Below are 17,818 nucleotides of genomic sequence, written 5' to 3' on the forward strand. Positions count from 1 at the left end.
GAGTCCTGGGGTCAAATTCCGAAGGTCAATCACCGAAAGCCTCAATCCAATGATCATCAAGTTTTGGGTTTGACACCGAAAGTCAATTCTGGAAAGCCTCAGTCCTATGATCACCGAGTCCTGGGGTTGACACCGAAGGTCAATCCCCGAAAGCCTCAGTCCCATGATCACTGCGTCCTGGGGTCGAATCCAAAAGTCAATCCCTGAAAGCCTTCGTCCCATGATCACCAAATCCTGCGGTCGAATCTAAAAGTCAATCCCAGAAAGACTCTTTCCCATGATCACCGAGTCCTGGGGTTAACAGCGAAGGTCATTCCCCGAAAGCCTCAGTGTAATGATCGCCGTGTCCTGGGGGAGAATCCAAATGTCAATCCCCGAAAGCCTCTGTCCGATGATCACCAAGATCTGGGGTCGAATCCGATGGTAAATTCCTGAAAGCCTCAGTCGCATTAAAACGGAGTCTAGGGGTCAAATCCAAAGGTCAAGCCCCGAAAGCCTCAGTCTGACGATTACCGGGTACTGGAGTCGAATCTGAAGGTTAAGCCCCGAAAGCCTCAGTCACATGATCACCGAGTTCAAGGGTTGAATCCGAAATTCAATCCCCGAAAGCCTTAGTCCCAAGTACTGGGTTGGAATCCGAAGGTCAATCCCTGAAAGTTCCAGTTTGATAATCACCGAGTACTGGTGTCGAATCCGAACGACAATCCCCGAAAGCCTCTTTCCCATGATCACCGAGTCCTGGGGTCGACATCGAAGGTCATTCCCCGAAAGCCTCAGCGTCCTGATCACCGTGTCCTTGGGTCGAATCCGGAGGTCAATTTTTGAAGGCTTCTGTCCCAAAATAACCAAGTCCTGGGTTTGAATCCGAATGTGAATATCAAACAGCCTCAGTCCCCTGAGCTCCAACTCCTGGGGTCGAATCAGGTAAGGTAAATTCCCGAAACCGTCAGACCCATGATCACCAAGTCCTAGGGACTAATCCGAAAGTCAATTCCCGAAAGCCTCAGTCTTATGATCACTGAGTGCTGGCGTCGGCACCGAAGGTCAATCCCCGAAAGCCTCAATCCAATGATCACCAAGTCCTGGGTTTTACACCGAAGGTCAATTCCGGAAAGCCTCAGTCCTTTGACCACCAAGTCCTGGGGTTGACACCGAAGGTCAATCCCCGAAAGCCTCAATGTCCTGGGGTCGAATCCGAAAGTCAGTTCTCGAAAACCTCGGTCAAATGATCACCATATCATCGTGTCGAGTCCGAAGGTCAACCCCCAAAAGCCTCAGTTCCATGACCGCTGAGTCCTGAGGTCGAATCTGAAGGTCAATCCCAGAAAGCCTCTGCACCAGGATCACCAAGCCCTGGGGTCGATAGCGAAGGTTAATCCCCAAAAGCCTCATTGTCCTGGGGTCGAACATGAAGGTAAATTCCCGAAAGCCACAGTCACATTATAACGGAGTCCTGGGGTTGAATGAAAATGTCAATCACCGAAAGCCTCAGTCCCAAGATCACCGAGTCCTGGAGTGGAACCCAAAGTGAAATTCCTGAAAGCCTCAGTCCCATAAAAACGGAGTCCAAGGATCAAATCTGAAGGTCAATCCCCGAATGCCTGAGACCTGTGATCATTGAGTCCTGGGGTCAAATCCGAAGGGCAATCCCTGAAAACCTCAATCCAATGATCACCAAGTCCTGGGTTTGACACCGAAGGTCAATTTGTGAAATCCTCAGTCCTATGATCACCATTTCCTGGGGTCGACACCGAAAAAGAATCCCTAAAAGCCTCAATCTTATGATGACCGATTAATGGGGTTGACTCCGAAGTTCAATCCCGAAAAGCCTCAGTCCGATGATCACCGAGTACTGGTGTCGAATACAAAGGTCAATCCCTGAAAGCCCCATTCCGATGATCACTGAGTCCTGGGATCTAATACGAAGGTCAATCCCAGAAAGCCTCAGTCCCATGTTGATCGAGTCGGAGGTGGAATCTAAAGGTCACTCTCCACAAGCATCAGACCCATGGTCACCGAGTCCTTGGTTCAAATGTGAAGGTCAATCACCAAAAGCCTCAATTCAATGATCACCAAGTCCTGGGTTTGCCAACGAAGGTCAATTCCGGAAAGCTTCGGTTCTTTGACCACCGAGTCCTGGGGTTGACATCGAGGGTCAATCCCCGAAAGACTCAGTGTCCTGATCACTGTGTCCTTAGGACGAATCTGAAGGGCAATTTTCAAAAGCCTCAGTCAAATTATCGCCGTGTCCTGCCGTCGAATCCGAAGGTCAATCCCCAAAAGCCTCAGTCCCATGATCACCGAGTCCTGGGGTTGAACCCGAAGGTAAATTCCCAAAAGCCACAGTCCCATTATAACGGAGTCCTGGGGTCGAATGAAAAGGTCACTCACCGAAAGCCTCAGTCCCATGATCACCGAGTCCTGAGGTCCAACCCAAAGGTAAATTCCTGAAAGCCTCAGTCTCATAAAAACCAAGTCCAGGTGTCAAATCCGAAGGTCAATCCCCGAAAGCCTGAGTCCTGTGATCACCGAGTCCTGGGTTGAAATCCGAAGGTCAATCACTGAAAGACTCAATCCAACGATCACCAAGTGCTGGGTTTGACACCGAAGGTCATTACCCGAAATCCTCAGTCCTATGATCACCATTTCCTGGAGTTGACACTGAAAATTAATCCCTAAAAGCCTCAATCCTATGATCACCGAGTCCTGGGGTTGACTCCAAAGGCCAATCCCTGAAAGCCTCAGACACATGAATCACCGAGTCCTGGGGTCGAATCCGAAAGTCAATCCCCGAGAGCCTTAGTACCATGATTACCGAGTACTGGTGTTGAATCCGAAGGTCAATCCTCGAAAGCCTCAATCCAATGATCACCAAGTCCTGGGGTTGACAATGAAGGTCAATTCCCAAAAGCCTCAGTCCTATGATCACCGCGTCCTGGGATTGACACCGAAGGTCAATCCCTGAAAGCCTCAGTCCGACGATCACCGAGTACTGATGTCAAATCTGAAGGTTAATCCCCAAAGCCTCAGTCACATCATCACCGAGTCCTGGGGTCGAATCCGAAAGTCAATCCCCGAAAGCCTCAGTCCCATGATTACCGTCACCTGGGGTCAACAGTGAAGGTCAATCCCTGAAAGCTTCAGTGTCCTGATCACGATGTCCTGGGGTCGAATCCGAAGGTCAATTCTCGAAAGCCTCAGTCAAATGATCACTGTGTCATCGGGTCAAATCCGAAGGTGAATCCTTGAAAGCCTCAGTCCGATGATCACCGAGTCCTGGGGTTGAACCCGAAGGTAAATTGCCGAAAGCCTCAGTCCCATTGTAACGGAGACCTGGGGTCTAATACGAAGGTCAATCCCCGAAAGCCTCAAACCAATGATCGCCAAGTCCTGGGTCAATTCCCAAAAACCTCAGTCCTATGATCACTGCATCCTGGGGTTGACACCAAAGGTTAATCCCCGAAAGCCTCAGTCAGATGATCCCCGCGTCTTGGGATCGAATCCGAAGATTAAACCCCGAAAGCCTCAGTCCCATTATCACTGAGTCCTTGGGCTGAACCCAAAGGTAAATTCCCGAAAGCTGCAGTCCCATGATAAAGGAGTCCTGGGGTCGAATGATAAGGTCACTCACCGAAAGCCTCAGTCCCATGATCACCGAATACTGGTGTTGAATCCGAAGGTTAATTCCCGAAAGCCTCATTCACATGATCACTGAGTTCTTGGGTGGACTGCGAAGACCAGTCCCCGAAAGCCTCAGTCCCATAATGATCGAGTCCGGGGTCGAATCCGAAGGTCAATCCCTGAAAGCCTCAGTCCGATGATCACCGAGTACTGGTGTCGAATCCGAAGGTCAATCTAAGTTAGCCCGTGTCCCATGATCACTGTGTCCTGTGGTCGACAACGAAGGTCAATCCCCGAAATCCTCAGTGTCCTGATCACCGTGTCCTGAGTTCGAATCCGAAGCTGAATTCTCGAAAACCTAGGTCAAATGATCACCATGTCATCGGGTCTAATCCGAAGGTCAATCCCTGAAAGCCTCAGTCCCATGACCACCGGGTCCTGGGGTCGAATCTGAAATTCAATTCCTGAAAGCCTCAGTCCCATAAAAATGGAGTCCAGGGGTCAAATCCGAACGTCAAACCCCGAAAGCCTGAGTCCCGTGATGACCGAGTCCTGGGGTCAAATCCAATAGTCAATCACTGGAAGACTCAATCCAATTATCACCGAGTCCTGGGGTTGACACCGAAGGCCAATCCCCAAAAGCCTCAATTCGACGATTACCGAGTACTGGTGTCGAATCCGAAAGTCAATCCCTGAAAGCCTTAGTCCCATGATCACCGTGTCCTGGTGTCGAATCCGACGCTCAATCCCCGAAAGCCGCTGTCGCATGATCACCGAGTCCTGGGGTCGAACCAGAAGGTAAATTCCCGAAAGCTTCAGTCCCATGGTAACGGAGGCCTGGGGTTGAAAATGAAGGTCAATCCCTGAAAGCCTCAGTGTTCCGATCACCTTTTCTTAGGGTTGAATCTGAAAGTCAGTTCTCAAAAGCCTCGGTCAAATGATCGCTGTGTCCTGCGGTCGAATCCGAAGGTCAATCACCGAAACCCTCTGTCCCAAGATCACCGAGTCCAGGAGTGAACCGGAAGGTAAATTCCCAAAAGCGGCAATCGCATTGTAACAGAGTCCTGGGGGCGAGTGAAAAGGTCAATCACCGATAGCCTCAGTCCCATGATCACCGAGTCCTGGGGTCGAACCCAAAAGTAAATTCCTGAAAGCCTCAGTCCCATAAAAAAGGAGACCAGGTGTCAAATCTGAAGGTCAATCCCCAAAATCCTCAGTCCCGTGATCACTGAGTCCTGGGGTCAAATCTGAAGGTCAATCCCCAACAGCCTCAATCCTATGATCACCGAGTCCCGGGGCGGACTCCGAAGGTAATCCCTGAAAGCCTCAGTCTGATCATCACCGAGTACTGGTTTTGAATCTGAAGGTTAATCCCCCAGAGCCTCAGTCACATGATCACCGAGTCCTGGGGTCGAATCTGAAGGTGAATCCCCAAAAGGTTCACTCACATGCTCACAGAGTACTGGTGTCGAATCCCATGGTCAGTTATCAAAAGCTTCTGTCCAAAAATCATCAAGTCCTGGGTTCGAATCCAAATGTCAATCCCCAAAAGCATCAGAACCATGATCACCGAGTACTGGGGTTGAATCCGAAGGTCAATCTCCAAAAGCCTCAGTCCCATGATCACTGTGTCCTGGGGTCGAACCCGAAGGTAAATTCTCGAAAGCCGCAGCCCCATTATAAAGGAGTTCTGGGATCGAATGAAAAGGTCACTCACTGAAAGCCTCAGTCCAATGATCACCGAGCCCTTGGGTCGAATCTGAAGGTCAAACCTCGAAAGCCTCAGTCCCATACTGATTGAGTCCTGGGGTCGAATACGAAGGTCAATCCCTGAGAGCCTCAGTCCGATGATCACCAGGTATTGGTGACGAATCCGAAGGTTAATCCCCGAAAACATCAGTCACATGATCACCGAGTCCTGAGGTCAAATCCGAAAGTCAATCCCTCAAAGCCGTCGTCCCATGATCACAGAGTCCTAGGTTTGACACCGAAGGACAATCCCCCAAAGCCTCAGTCCGATGATCACCGAGTGCTGGTATTGAATCCGACGGTCAGTTCCCGAAAGCCTCAGTCCCATTGAAAAAGAGTCCTGCGATCGAATCCAAAGATCAATCCCGAAAGCCTCAGTCCCATTGAAACGGAGTCCTGGGGTTGAACCCGAAGGTAAATTCCCGAAAGCCACAGCCCATTAGAAAGGAGTCCTGGGGTCGAATGAAAAGGTTACTCACCGAAAGCTTCAGTCCCATGACCACCGAGTCCTTGGGTCGAACCCAAAGGTAAATTCCTGAAAGCCTCAGTCCCATAAAAATGGAGTCCAGGGGTCAAATCCGAACGTCAAACTCCGAAAGCCTGAGTCCCGTGATGACCGAGTCCTGGGGTCAAACCCGATAGTCAATCACTGAAAGACTCAATCCAATTATTACCAAGTCCTGGGTTTGACACTGAAGGTCAATTCCCGAAACCCTCAGTCCTATGATCACCGTTTCCAGGGGTCGACACTGAAGATGATCCATAAAAGCCTCAATCCTATGATCACCGAGTCCTGGGGTTGACACCGAAGGCCAATCCCTGAAAGCCTCAGTCCGACGATTACTGAGTACTGGTGTCGAATCCGAAGATCAATCCCTGAAAGCCTCAGTCACATGATGATTGAGTCCTGGGGTCGAATACGAAAGTCAATCCCCGAAAGCCTTAGTCCCATGATCACCGGGTCCTGGTGTCGAATCCAACGCTCAATCCCCGAAAGCCGCTGTTGCATGATCACCGAGTCCTGGGTTCGAACCCGAAGGTAAATTCCCGAAAGCTTCAGTCCCATGGTAACGGAGGCCTGGGGTTGAAAATGAAGGTCAATCCCCGAAAGCCTCAGTGTTCCGATCACCGTGTCTTAGGGTTGAATCCGAAAGTCAGTTCTCAAAAGCCTCGGTCAAATGATCGCTGCGTCCTGCAGTCGAATCCGAAGGTTGATCACCGAAAGGCTCAATCCAATGATCACCAAGTCTTGGGTTTGACACCGAAGGTCAATTCCGGAAAGCCTCAGTCCTTTGACCACCAAGTCCTGGGGTTGACACCGAAGGTCAATCCCCGAAAGCCTTAGTGTCCTGATCACCGTGTCTTGGGGTCCAATCCGAAGGTCAGTTCTCGAAAGCCTCGGTCAAATGATCACCATGTCATCGTGTCGTATCCGAAGGTCAATCCACAAAAGCCTCAGTCCGATGATCACAGAGTACTGGTGTCGAGTCTGAAGGTGAAACCCCGAAAGCCTCAGTCCCATGACCACCGAGTCCTGAGGTCGAATCTGAAGGTCAATCCCAGAAAGCCTCTGCACCAGGATCACCAAGCCCTGGGGTCGATAGCGAAGGTCAATCCCCAAAAGCCTCATTGTCCTGGGGTCGAACACGAAGGTAAATTCCCGAAAGCCGCAGTCCCATTATAACGGAGTCCTGGGGTTGAATGAAAATGTGAATCACCGAAAGCCTCAGTCCCAAGATCACCGAGTCCTGGGGTGGAACCCAAAGGTAAATTCCTGAAAGCCTCAGTCCCATAAAAACGGAGTCCAAGGATCAAATCTGAATGTCAATCACCGAATGCCTGAGTCCCGTGATCATCGAGTCCTGGAGTCAAATCCGAAGGTCAATCCCTGAAAACCTCAATCCAATGATCACCAAGTCCTGGGTTTGACACCGAAGGTCAATTTGTGAAATCCTCAGTCCTATGATCACCATTTCCTGGGGTCGACACCGAAAAAGAATCCCTAAAAGCCTCCACCTTATGATGACCGATTAATGGGGTTGACTCCGAAGGTCAATCCCGAAAAGCCTCAGTCCGATGATCACCGAGTACTGGTGTCAAATCCAATGGTCAATCCCCGAAATCCGCTGTCGCATGATCACCGAGTCCTGGGGTTGAACCCGAATGTAAGCTCCCGAAAGCCTTAGCCCCATGGTAATGGAGTCCTGCAGTCTAATCCAAAGGTCAACCCCACAAAGCCTCAGTCCCATGATCACCAAGTCCTGGGGTTGACAATGAAGGTCAATTCCCAAAGGCCTCAGTCCTATGATAACCGCATCCTGGGATTGACACTGAAGGTCAATCCCCGAAAGCCTCAGTTCGATGATCACCGCGTACTGGTGTCAAATCCGAAGGTTAATACCCGAAAGCCTCAGTACCATGATTACCGAGTCCTGGGGTTGAAAATGAAGGTCAATCCCCGAGTGCCTCAGTCCCTTGTTCACCGAGTCCTGGGTTCGAATCCGAAGATCACTTTCCAAAACCATCAGACCCATGATCCACAAGTCCTTGGGTCAAATCCGAAGGTCAATCACTGAACGCCTCAATTCAATGATCACCAAGTTTTGGGTTTGACACCGAAGGTCAATCTCCAAAAGCCTCAGTCCCATGATCACTGCGTCGTGGGGTCGAATCCTAAAGTTAATCCCAGAAAACGTCTTTCCCATGATCACCGAGTCCTGGGGTCAACAGCGAAGGTCATTCCCTGAAAGTCTTAGTGACCTGATCACCATGTGTCATTGGGTCAAATCCAAAGGTCAATTCTCGAAAGCCTTGGTCAAATAATTGCCGTGTCCTGGGGTTGAATCCGAAGGTCAATCCCCGAAAGTCTCTGTCCGATGATCACCAAGTCCTGGGGTCGAATCCGATGGTAAATTCCTGAAAGCCTCAGTCCCATAAAAATGGAGTCCAGGGGTCAAATCCAAAGGTCAATCTCCAAAAGCCTCAGTCCGACGATTACGGAGTACTGGAGTCGAATCCGAAGGTTAATCCCCGAAAGCCTCAGTCACATCATCACCAAGTCCTGGGGTCAACAGCGAAGGGCATTCCCCGAAAGCCTTAGTGTCTTGATCACCGTGTCCTGGGGTCGAATCCGAAGGTCAATCCCCGAAAGCCTCTGTCCGATGATCACCAAGTCCTGGGGTCGAATCCAATGGTAAATTCCTGAAAGCCTCAGTCCCATAAAAACGGAGTCCAAGGATCAAATCCGAAGGTCAATCCCTGAAAACCTCAGTCCGATGATTACCGAGTACTGGTGTCGAATCCGAAGGTTAATCCCCAAAAGCCTCAGTCACATCATCACCGAGGCCTGGGGTCGAATCCGAAAGTCAATCCCCGAAAGCCTCAGTCCCATGATTACTGAGTCATGGGTTCGAACCTGAAGTTCAATCCCAGAAAGCCTCTGTCCCATGATCACCGTCACCTGGGGTCAACAGCGAAGGTCAATCCCCGAAAGCTTCAGTGTCCTGATCACGATGTCCTGGGGTCAAATCCGAGGGTCAATTCTCGAAAGCCTCAGTCAAATGATCACTGTGTCATCGGGTCAAATCCGAAGGTGAATCCTTGAAAGTCTCAGTCCCATGATCACTGAGTCCTTGGGTCGAATCTGAAGGTGAATCCCTGAAAGCCTCAGTCCGATGATCACCGAGTCCTGGGGTGGAACCCGAAGGTAAATTGCCGAAAGCCTCAGTCCCATTGTAACGGAGACCTGGGGTCTAATACGAAGGTCAATCCCCGAAAGCCTCAAACCAATGCTCACCAAGTCCTGGGTCAATTCCCAAAAACCTCAGTCCTATGATCACTGCGTCCTGGGGTTGACACCAAAGGTTAATCCCCGAAAGCCTCAGTCAGATGATCACCCAGCACTGGTGTCAAAACCGAAGGTTAATCCCCGAAAGCCTCAGTCCCATGATCCCCGCGTCTTGCGATCAAATCCGAAGATTAAACCCCGAAAGCCTCAGTCCCATTATCACTGAGTCCTTGGGCTGAACCCAAAGGTAAATTCCCGAAAGCTGCAGTCCCATGACAAAGGAGTTCTGGGGTCGAATGATAAGGTCACTCACCGAAAGCCTCAGTCCCATGATCACCGAATACTGGTGTTGAATCCGAAGGTTAATTCCCGAAAGCCTCATTCACATGATCACCGAGTTCTTGGGTGGACTGCGAAGACCAGTCCCCGAAAGCCTCAGTCCCATAATGATAGAGTCCGGAGTCGAATCCGAAGGTCAATCCCTGAAAGCCTCAGTCCGATGATCACCGAGTACTGGTGTCGAATCTGAAGGTCAATTCCCCAAGGGCTCAGTCCCATGATCACCGAAACATGGGGTTGAACCAGAAGATAAATTCCCGAAAACCTCTGTCCCATGGTAACGGAGTCCTGGGGTCTAATCCAAAGGTCAATCCCCAAAAGCTTCAGTCACATGATCAACGAGTCCTGGGGTCGAATCTGAAGGTCACGGTTAGCCCGTGTCCCATGATCACTGTATCCTGTGGTCGACAACGAAGGTCAATCCCTGAAATCCTCAGTGTCCTGATCACTGTGTCCTGGGTTTGAATCCGAAGGTGAATTCTCGAAAACCTAGGTCAAATGATCTCCATGTCATCGGGTCTAATCCGAAGGTCAATCCCTGAAAGCCTCAGTCCCATGACCACCGGGTCCTGGGGTCGAATCTGAAAGTCAATCCCAGAAAGCCTCTGCACCAGGATCACCAAGCCCTGGGGTCGATAGCGGAGGTCAATCCCCAAAAGCCTCATTGTCCTCGGGTCGAACACGAAGGTAAATTCCCGAAAGCCGCAGTCCCATTATAACGGAGTCCTGGAGTCGAATGAAAAGGTCAATCACCGAAAGCCTCAGTCCCATGATCACCGCGAACCCAAAGGTAAATATCCTGAAAGCCTCAATCCCCTAAAAATGGAGCCCAGGGGTCGAATCTGAAGGTCAATCCCGGAAAGCCTCAGTCCGATGATCACCGAGTTCTGGTGTCGAATCCGAAGGTCAATCCCTGAATACCTCAGTCCCACGATCACCGAGTCCTGGGATTGAACCGGAAGGTAAATTCCTAAAAGCCACAGTCCCATTATAATGGAGTCCTGGGGTCGAGTAAAAAGGTCAATCACCGAACGCCTCAGTTCCATGATCACCGAGTTCTGGGGTCGAACCCAAAGGCAAATTCCGGAATGCCTCAGTCCCATAAAAACAGAGTCCAGGGGTCAAATCCGAAGGTCAATCTCCGAAAGCCTGAGACCCGTGATGACCGAGACCAGGGGACAAATCTGATGGTCAATCCCTGGAAGACTCAATCCAATGATCACCAAGTCCTGGGTTTGACACAGAAGGTCAATTCCCAAAACCCGCAGTCCTATGGTCACCGTTTCCTGGGGTCGACACCGAAAATGATCCCTAAAAGCCTCAATCCTATGATCACTGAGCCTGGGGTTGACACCGAAGGCCAATCCCCAAAAGCCTCTGTCCCATGATCACTGTGTCCTGGGGTCGAATCCAAAGGTCAATTTTCGAAAGCCTCGTTCATATGATCATTGTGTCATCGGGTCGAATCCGAACGTCAATCCCTGAAAGCATCAGTCTCATGATTTCCGAGTCCTTGAGTCAAATCTGAAGGTCAATCCCAGAAAGCCTCAGTCCCATGATCACCGAGTACTGGTGTCGAACCTGAAGATAAATTCCTGAAAGCCTCAGTCCCATGGTAATGGAGTACTGCGGTCTAATCCAAAGGTCAATCCCAGAAAGCCTCAGTCCCATGATCACCGAGTCATGGGGTCAAATCTAAAGGTCAATCCTCATAAGCCTCAATCCTATGATCACCAAGTCCTGGGTTTGACACTGAAGGTCAATTCCCAAAAGCCACAGCCCTATGATCACAGTATCCCGAGGGTGACACCGAAGGTCAATCCCCGAAAACCTCAGTCAGATGATCACCCAGTACTGGTATCGAATCCGAAGGTTAATCCCCGAAAGCCTTAGTCCAATGATCACCGTGCCCTGGGGTTGGATCCGAAGGTTAAACCCTGAAATCCTCAGACCCATGATCACTGAGTCCTGGGGTCGAACCTGAAAGCAAATTCCTGAAAGCCGCAGTCACATTATAATGGAGTCCTGGGGTCAAATGAAAAGGTCACTCCCCGAAAGCCTCAGACTGATGATCACCGAGCACTGGTGTCGAATCTGAAGTTTAATCCCCGAAAGACTCGGTCACATGATCACCGAGTCCTGGGGTCGAATCCCAATGTCAATCCACGAAAGCCATGGTCCCATGATCAACGAGTCCTCGGGTCAAATCTGAAGGACAATCCAGAAAGCCTCTGTCCCATGATTACCGAGTCCTAGGATCGAATCCAAAGGTCACTCTCCAAAAGCAGGAGACCCATGGTCACTGAGTCCTGAGGTCAAATCCGAAGGTCAATCACCGAAAGCCTCAATCCAATGATCACAAAGTCCTGGGTTTGACTCTGAAAGTCAATTCCAGAAAACTTCAGTCCTATGATCACTGAGTCCTGGGGTTGACACTTAAGGTGAATCCCCAAAAGCCTCAGTCACATGATCACCACGTCCGAGGGTCGAATCCGAAGATCAATCCCAGAAAGGCTCCGTCCGATTATCACTGAGACTTCCGGTTGAACCCGTACTTATATTTCTGAAAGCTGCAGTCCCATTATAATGGAGTCCTGGGGTCGAATGAAAAGGTCACTGACCAAAAGCCTCAGTCCGATGATCACCGTGTACTGGTTACGAATCCGAAGATTAATCCCCGAAAGCCTCAGTCACATGATCATCGAGTCCTGGGATAGAATCCGAAGGTTGATCCCTGAAAGCCTCAGGCCTATGATCACCGCGTACTGGTGCCGAATCCGATGGTCAATTCCCCAAAGCCACTGTCGTATGATCACCGAGTTCTGGGGTCGATCCTGAAGGTAAATTCCGGAACCCGCAGTCCCATTATAACTGAGTCCTGGGGTCGAATCAAAAGGCCAATCACTGAAAGCCTCAGTCCCATGATCACCATGTCCTGGGGTCGAACCCAAATGTAAATTCTTGAAAGCCTCAATTCCATAAAAATGGAGTCCAGGGGTGAAATCCGAACGTCTATCTCTGAAAGCCACATTCCCGTGATCACTGAGTCCTGGGGTCAAATAGTCATAGTCATAGCCATACTTCATTGATCCCAGGGGAAATTGGTTTTCGTTACAGTTGCAACATAAATAATCAAATAGTAATAAAACCCTAAATAATTCAATCCCCGAAAGGCTCTGTCCCATTATCACTGAAACCTCGGGTTGAACCCGTAGGTAAATTTCTGAAAGCCACAGTCCCATTAAGACGATGTCCTGGGGTCGAATGAAAAGGTCACTCACCGAAAGCCTCAGTCCGATGATCACCGAGTGCAGGTTTCCCCCGCCATCCGAAGGTAGAGCGTTCCTATGAAACGGTTCGTAAGCCGAAATGTTGTAAAGCAAAGAAGCAATTACCATTTATTCATATGGGAAAATTTTATGAGCGTTCGCAGACCCAAAAATAACCTAACAAATCATGCCAAATTACACGCAAAACCTAAAATAACAGTAACATATAGTAAAAGCAGGAATGATATGATAAATACACAGCCTATATAAAGTAGAAATACTTCTCTACGATTGCCGGCACAGATCTCCGTAGCGAAAATCTCACGCAAGCGCTGTTGGCTTAAACGCACTCTCCAGTAACCTTTAAACTATGAAGCTGCCAAATCTACCAAATAACACGTAAAAATACACAGCCTATATAAGGCAGAAATAATGTATGTACAGTGTAGTATCACTTACCGGAATTAGGAAAACAGCGCTGAGCACACTGATGATGGTGTGTTAGACTGAGTCGTCGCAGGCTGGGTGGTGCAGTGGCCCCCACCCTCCGGGCCGCTGACCCGATACATTGCCGCGAAGAACGCAGCGGTAGCCGGGAGGCTCACAGCACATCATTAAGAAAAAAGTCGAAATAAATATCCTGGCAGGGAGATTAGCGGGGGCTACTGAGGTGACTTTAAACTAGAATGGTTGGGGGGTGGGAATCAAATTAAAGAGGCTAGGCGTGAGGAGGTTAGTTCACAACAGAGGGATGGGAACCAGTGCAGAGAGACAGAGGGGTGTAAAGTGAGCGTAGAAGCAAAAAGTACAAAGGAGAAAAGTAAAAGTGGCAGGCCGACAAATCCAGGGCAAGCATTAAAAAGGGCCACTTTTCAACATAATTGTACAAGGGCTAAGAGAGTTGTAAAAGAGCGCCTGAAGGCTTTATGTGTCAATGCAGGGAGCATTCGTAATAAGGTGGATGAATTGAAAGTGCAGATTGTTATTAATGATTATGATATAGTTGGGATCACAGAGACATGGCTCCAGGGTGACCAGGGATGGGATCTCAACGTTCAGGAATATTCAATATTCAGGAGGGATAGACATGAAGGAAGGGGAGGTGGGGTGGCGTTGCTGGTTAAAAAAGAGATTAATGCAATAGAAAGGAAGGACATAAGCCGGGAAGATGTGGAATCGATATGGGTAGAGCTGCGTAACACTAAGGGGCAGAAGACGCTGGTGGGAGTTGTGTACAGGCCACCTAACAGTAGTAGTGAGGTCGGAGATGGTATTAAACAGGAAATTAGAAATGTGTGCAATAAAGGAACAGCAGTTATAACGGGTGACTTCAATCTACATGTAGACTGGGTGAACCAAATTGGTAAAGGTGCTGAGGAAGAGGATTTCTTGGAATGTATACGGGATAGTTTTTTGAACCAACATGTCGAGGAACCAACTAGAGAGCAGGCTATTCTGGACTGGGTTTTGAGCAATGAGGAAGGGTTAATTAGCGATCTTGTCGTGAGAGGCCCCTTGGGTAAGAGTGACCATAATATGGTGGAATTCTTCATTAACATGGAGAGTGACATAGTTAATTCAGAAACAAAGGTTCTGAACTTAAAGAGGGGTAACTTTGAAGGTATGAGACGTGAATTAGCTAAGATAGACTGGCAAATGACACTTAAAGGATTGACGGTGGATATGCAATGTCAAGCATTTAAAGGTTGCATGGATGAACTACAACAATTGTTCATCCCAGTTTGGCATAAGAATAAATCAAGGAAGGTAGTGCACCCGTGGCTGACAAGAGAAATTAGGGATAGTATCAATTCCAAAGAAGTAGCATACAAATTAGCCAGAGAAAGTGGCTCACCTGAGGACTGGGAGAAATTCAGAGTTCAGCAGAGGAGGACAAAGGGCTTAATTAGGAAGGGGAAAAAAGATTATGAGAGAAAACTGGCAGAGAACATAAAAACGGACTGTAAAAGCTTTTATAGATATGTAAAAAGGAAAAGACTGATAAAGACAAATGTAGGTCCCCTGCAGACAAAAACAGGTGAATTGATTATGGGGAGCAAGGACATGGCAGACCAATTGAATAATTACTTTGGTTCTGTCTTCACTAAGGAGGACATAAATAATCTTCCAGAAATAGTAAGGGACAGAGGGTCCAGTGAGATGGAGGAACTGAGTGAAATATATGTTAGTAGGGAAGTGGTGTTAGGTAAATTGAAGGGATTGAAGGCAGATAAATCCCCAGGGCCAGATGGTCTGCATCCTAGAGTGCTTAAGGAGGTAGCCCAAGAAATAGTGGATGCATTAGTGATAATTTTTCAAAACTCGTTAGATTCTGGACTAGTTCCTGAGGATTGGAGGGTGGCTAATGTAACCCCACTTTTTAAAAAAGGAGGGAGAGAGAAACCGGGGAATTATAGGCCGGTTAGCCTAACGTCGGTGGTGGGGAAGCTGCTGGAGTGAGTTATCAAGGATGTGATAACAGCACATTTGGAAAGCGGTGAAATGATCGGACAAAGTCAGCATGGATTTGTGAAAGGAAAATCATGTCTGACGAATCTCATAGAATTTTTTGAGGATGTAACTAGTAGAGTGGATAGAGGAGAACCAGTGGATGTGGTATATTTGGATTTTCAAAAGGCTTTTGACAAGGTCCCACACAGGAGATTAGTGTGCAAACTTAAAGCACACGGTATTGGGGGTAAGGTATTGGTGTGGGTGGAGAATTGGTTAGCAGACAGGAAGCAAAGAGTGGGAATAAACGGGACCTTTTCAGAATGGCAGGCGGTGACTAGTGGGGTACCGCAAGGCTCAGTGCTGGGACCCCAGTTGTTTACAATATATATTAATGACTTGGATGAGGGAATTAAATGCAGCATCTCCAAGTTTGCGGATGACACGAAGCTGGGTGGCAGTGTTAGCAGTGAGGAGGATGCTAAGAGGATGCAGGGTGACTTGGATAGGTTGGGTGAGTGGGCAAACTCATGGCAGATGCAATTTAATGTGGATAAATGTGAAGTTATCCACTTTGGTGGCAAAAATAGGAAAACAGATTATTATCTGAATGGTGGCCTATTAGGAAAAGGGGAGGTGCAACGAGACCTGGGTGTCATTATACACCAGTCATTGAAAGTGGGCATGCAGGTACAGCAGGCGGTGAAAAAGGCGAACGGTATGCTGGCATTTATAGCGAGTGGATTCGAGTACAGGAGCAGGGAGGTACTACTGCAGTTGTACAAGGCCTTGGTGAGACCACACCTGGAGTATTGTGTGCAGTTTTGGTCCCCTAATCTGAGGAAAGACATCTTTGCCATAGAGGGAGTACAAAGAAGGTTCCCAGATTGATTCCTGGGATGGCAGGTCTTTCATATGAAGAAAGACTGGATGAACTGGGCTTGTACTCGTTGGAATTTAGAAGATTGAGGGGGGATCTGATTGAAACGTATAAGATCCTAAAGGGATTAGACAGGCTAGATGCGGGAAGATTGTTCCCGATGTTGGGGTGGTCCAGAACGAGGGGTCAAAGTTTGAGGATAGAGGGGAAGCCTTTTAGGACCGAGATTAGGAAAAACTTCTTCACACAGAGAGTGGTGAATCTGTGGAATTCTCTGCCACAGCAAACTGTTGAGGCCAGTTCATTGGCTATGTTTAAGAGGGAGTTAGATATGGCCCTTGTGGCTACAGGGGTCAGGGGGTATGGAGGGAAGGCTGGGTTCTGAGTTGGATGATCAGCCATGATCATAATAAATGGCGGTGCAGGCTCGAAGGGCTGAATGGCCTACTCCTGCACCTATTTTCTATGTTTCTATGTTTCTAAACATGGTAATTAATTAGCTGCTGCCCGGCACGTAAATGTCGGCGCAGATCAGAGGCGATTGCCGACTGCATCGCCTCTGATCTGGGCCGACAATTACGTGCTAGGCAGCACCTAATTAATTAGCATGTTTATTTCGGCTTTTTTCTTAACGATGTGCTGTGTGCCTTCCGGCTACCGCTGCGTTCTTCGCGAATCAGTAGAGTATCTGTCCGGGGCCCGGGTGTTGGGGTGGTGGGACACGGGGGTGTCATCTCATCGTCGATCAGGGCAGGCAGCTCATCTTCTCCTATGACTGCCCGCCTTGATGTCGAAGGTCAAGGTTCGTCGTCTGCTGTGGCTGATGTGGAAGGCTTGCTTGACTGCTGAGCCTTGCGCATTTTTCTATCATACAGTTATTTGTAAGCACTCAAACCATCCTGCAAATATCCCCTAAACCTACGTACCCTTTCAAAATTAGAGTCGTACTTTATCATTGCAGCGAAAATCTCACGCAGTTGCTTCACTTTCTGCATTCGGTTGCATTCGGTTTCAATTGTTATCCTTTCCTCTTCCAATTGCATCAGCTCTTCATCTATCAGTTCTTGGTCATGGGATGCCAAAACCTCTTCAACATCATCTTCGTCAACTTCCACAAGCCAAACTCACTTTGTCCTTGCTTCGTTACCATGATTGAAACGCTTAATTATGTCTAGTTTTACACTTAGTGTAACACCCTTACTCTTTCAGGCTTTTCCGACACATTAGAACTCATCTTGCCAACGGCTGCTCAATGCAACATGTTAAAGCAATGTCGTTCCGAATCTGGGGCAGAGCAACTGCTCGGGGTGCCCCCTGCCTTTTATTGTGTGCTGATTTTTTATCACACGCTGCCTTTCCTCGTAACAGTGAAAACACCTTCTAAAAGCGAAAACATGGTACTAACGTAGGTCTTTCGTAACAGTGAGGTTTCGTAAAGTGAACGTTCGAAAAGTGGGGGAAACCTGTACTGGTGTCAAATCCGAACGTTAATCCATGAAAGCTTCAGTCACCTGATTAATGAGTCCTGAGGTCGAAAGCCGCCGTCGCATGATCACCGCGTCCTGGGGTCGATAGCGAATGTCAATCCCCGAAAGCCTCCGTCCGATGATCAGAGAGTGCTAGTGTCGAATCTGAAGTTTAATCCCCTATCCCAATCCCCCGTTTGGTCTTCTGAAATAATAGAAGGAAGTACTTTTTCTAGTCTATTTGCTAATAACTTAG

Source organism: Mobula hypostoma, chromosome 4 (genome assembly GCF_963921235.1).
Source record: "Mobula hypostoma chromosome 4, sMobHyp1.1, whole genome shotgun sequence".
NCBI classification, from domain to species: domain Eukaryota; kingdom Metazoa; phylum Chordata; class Chondrichthyes; order Myliobatiformes; family Myliobatidae; genus Mobula; species Mobula hypostoma.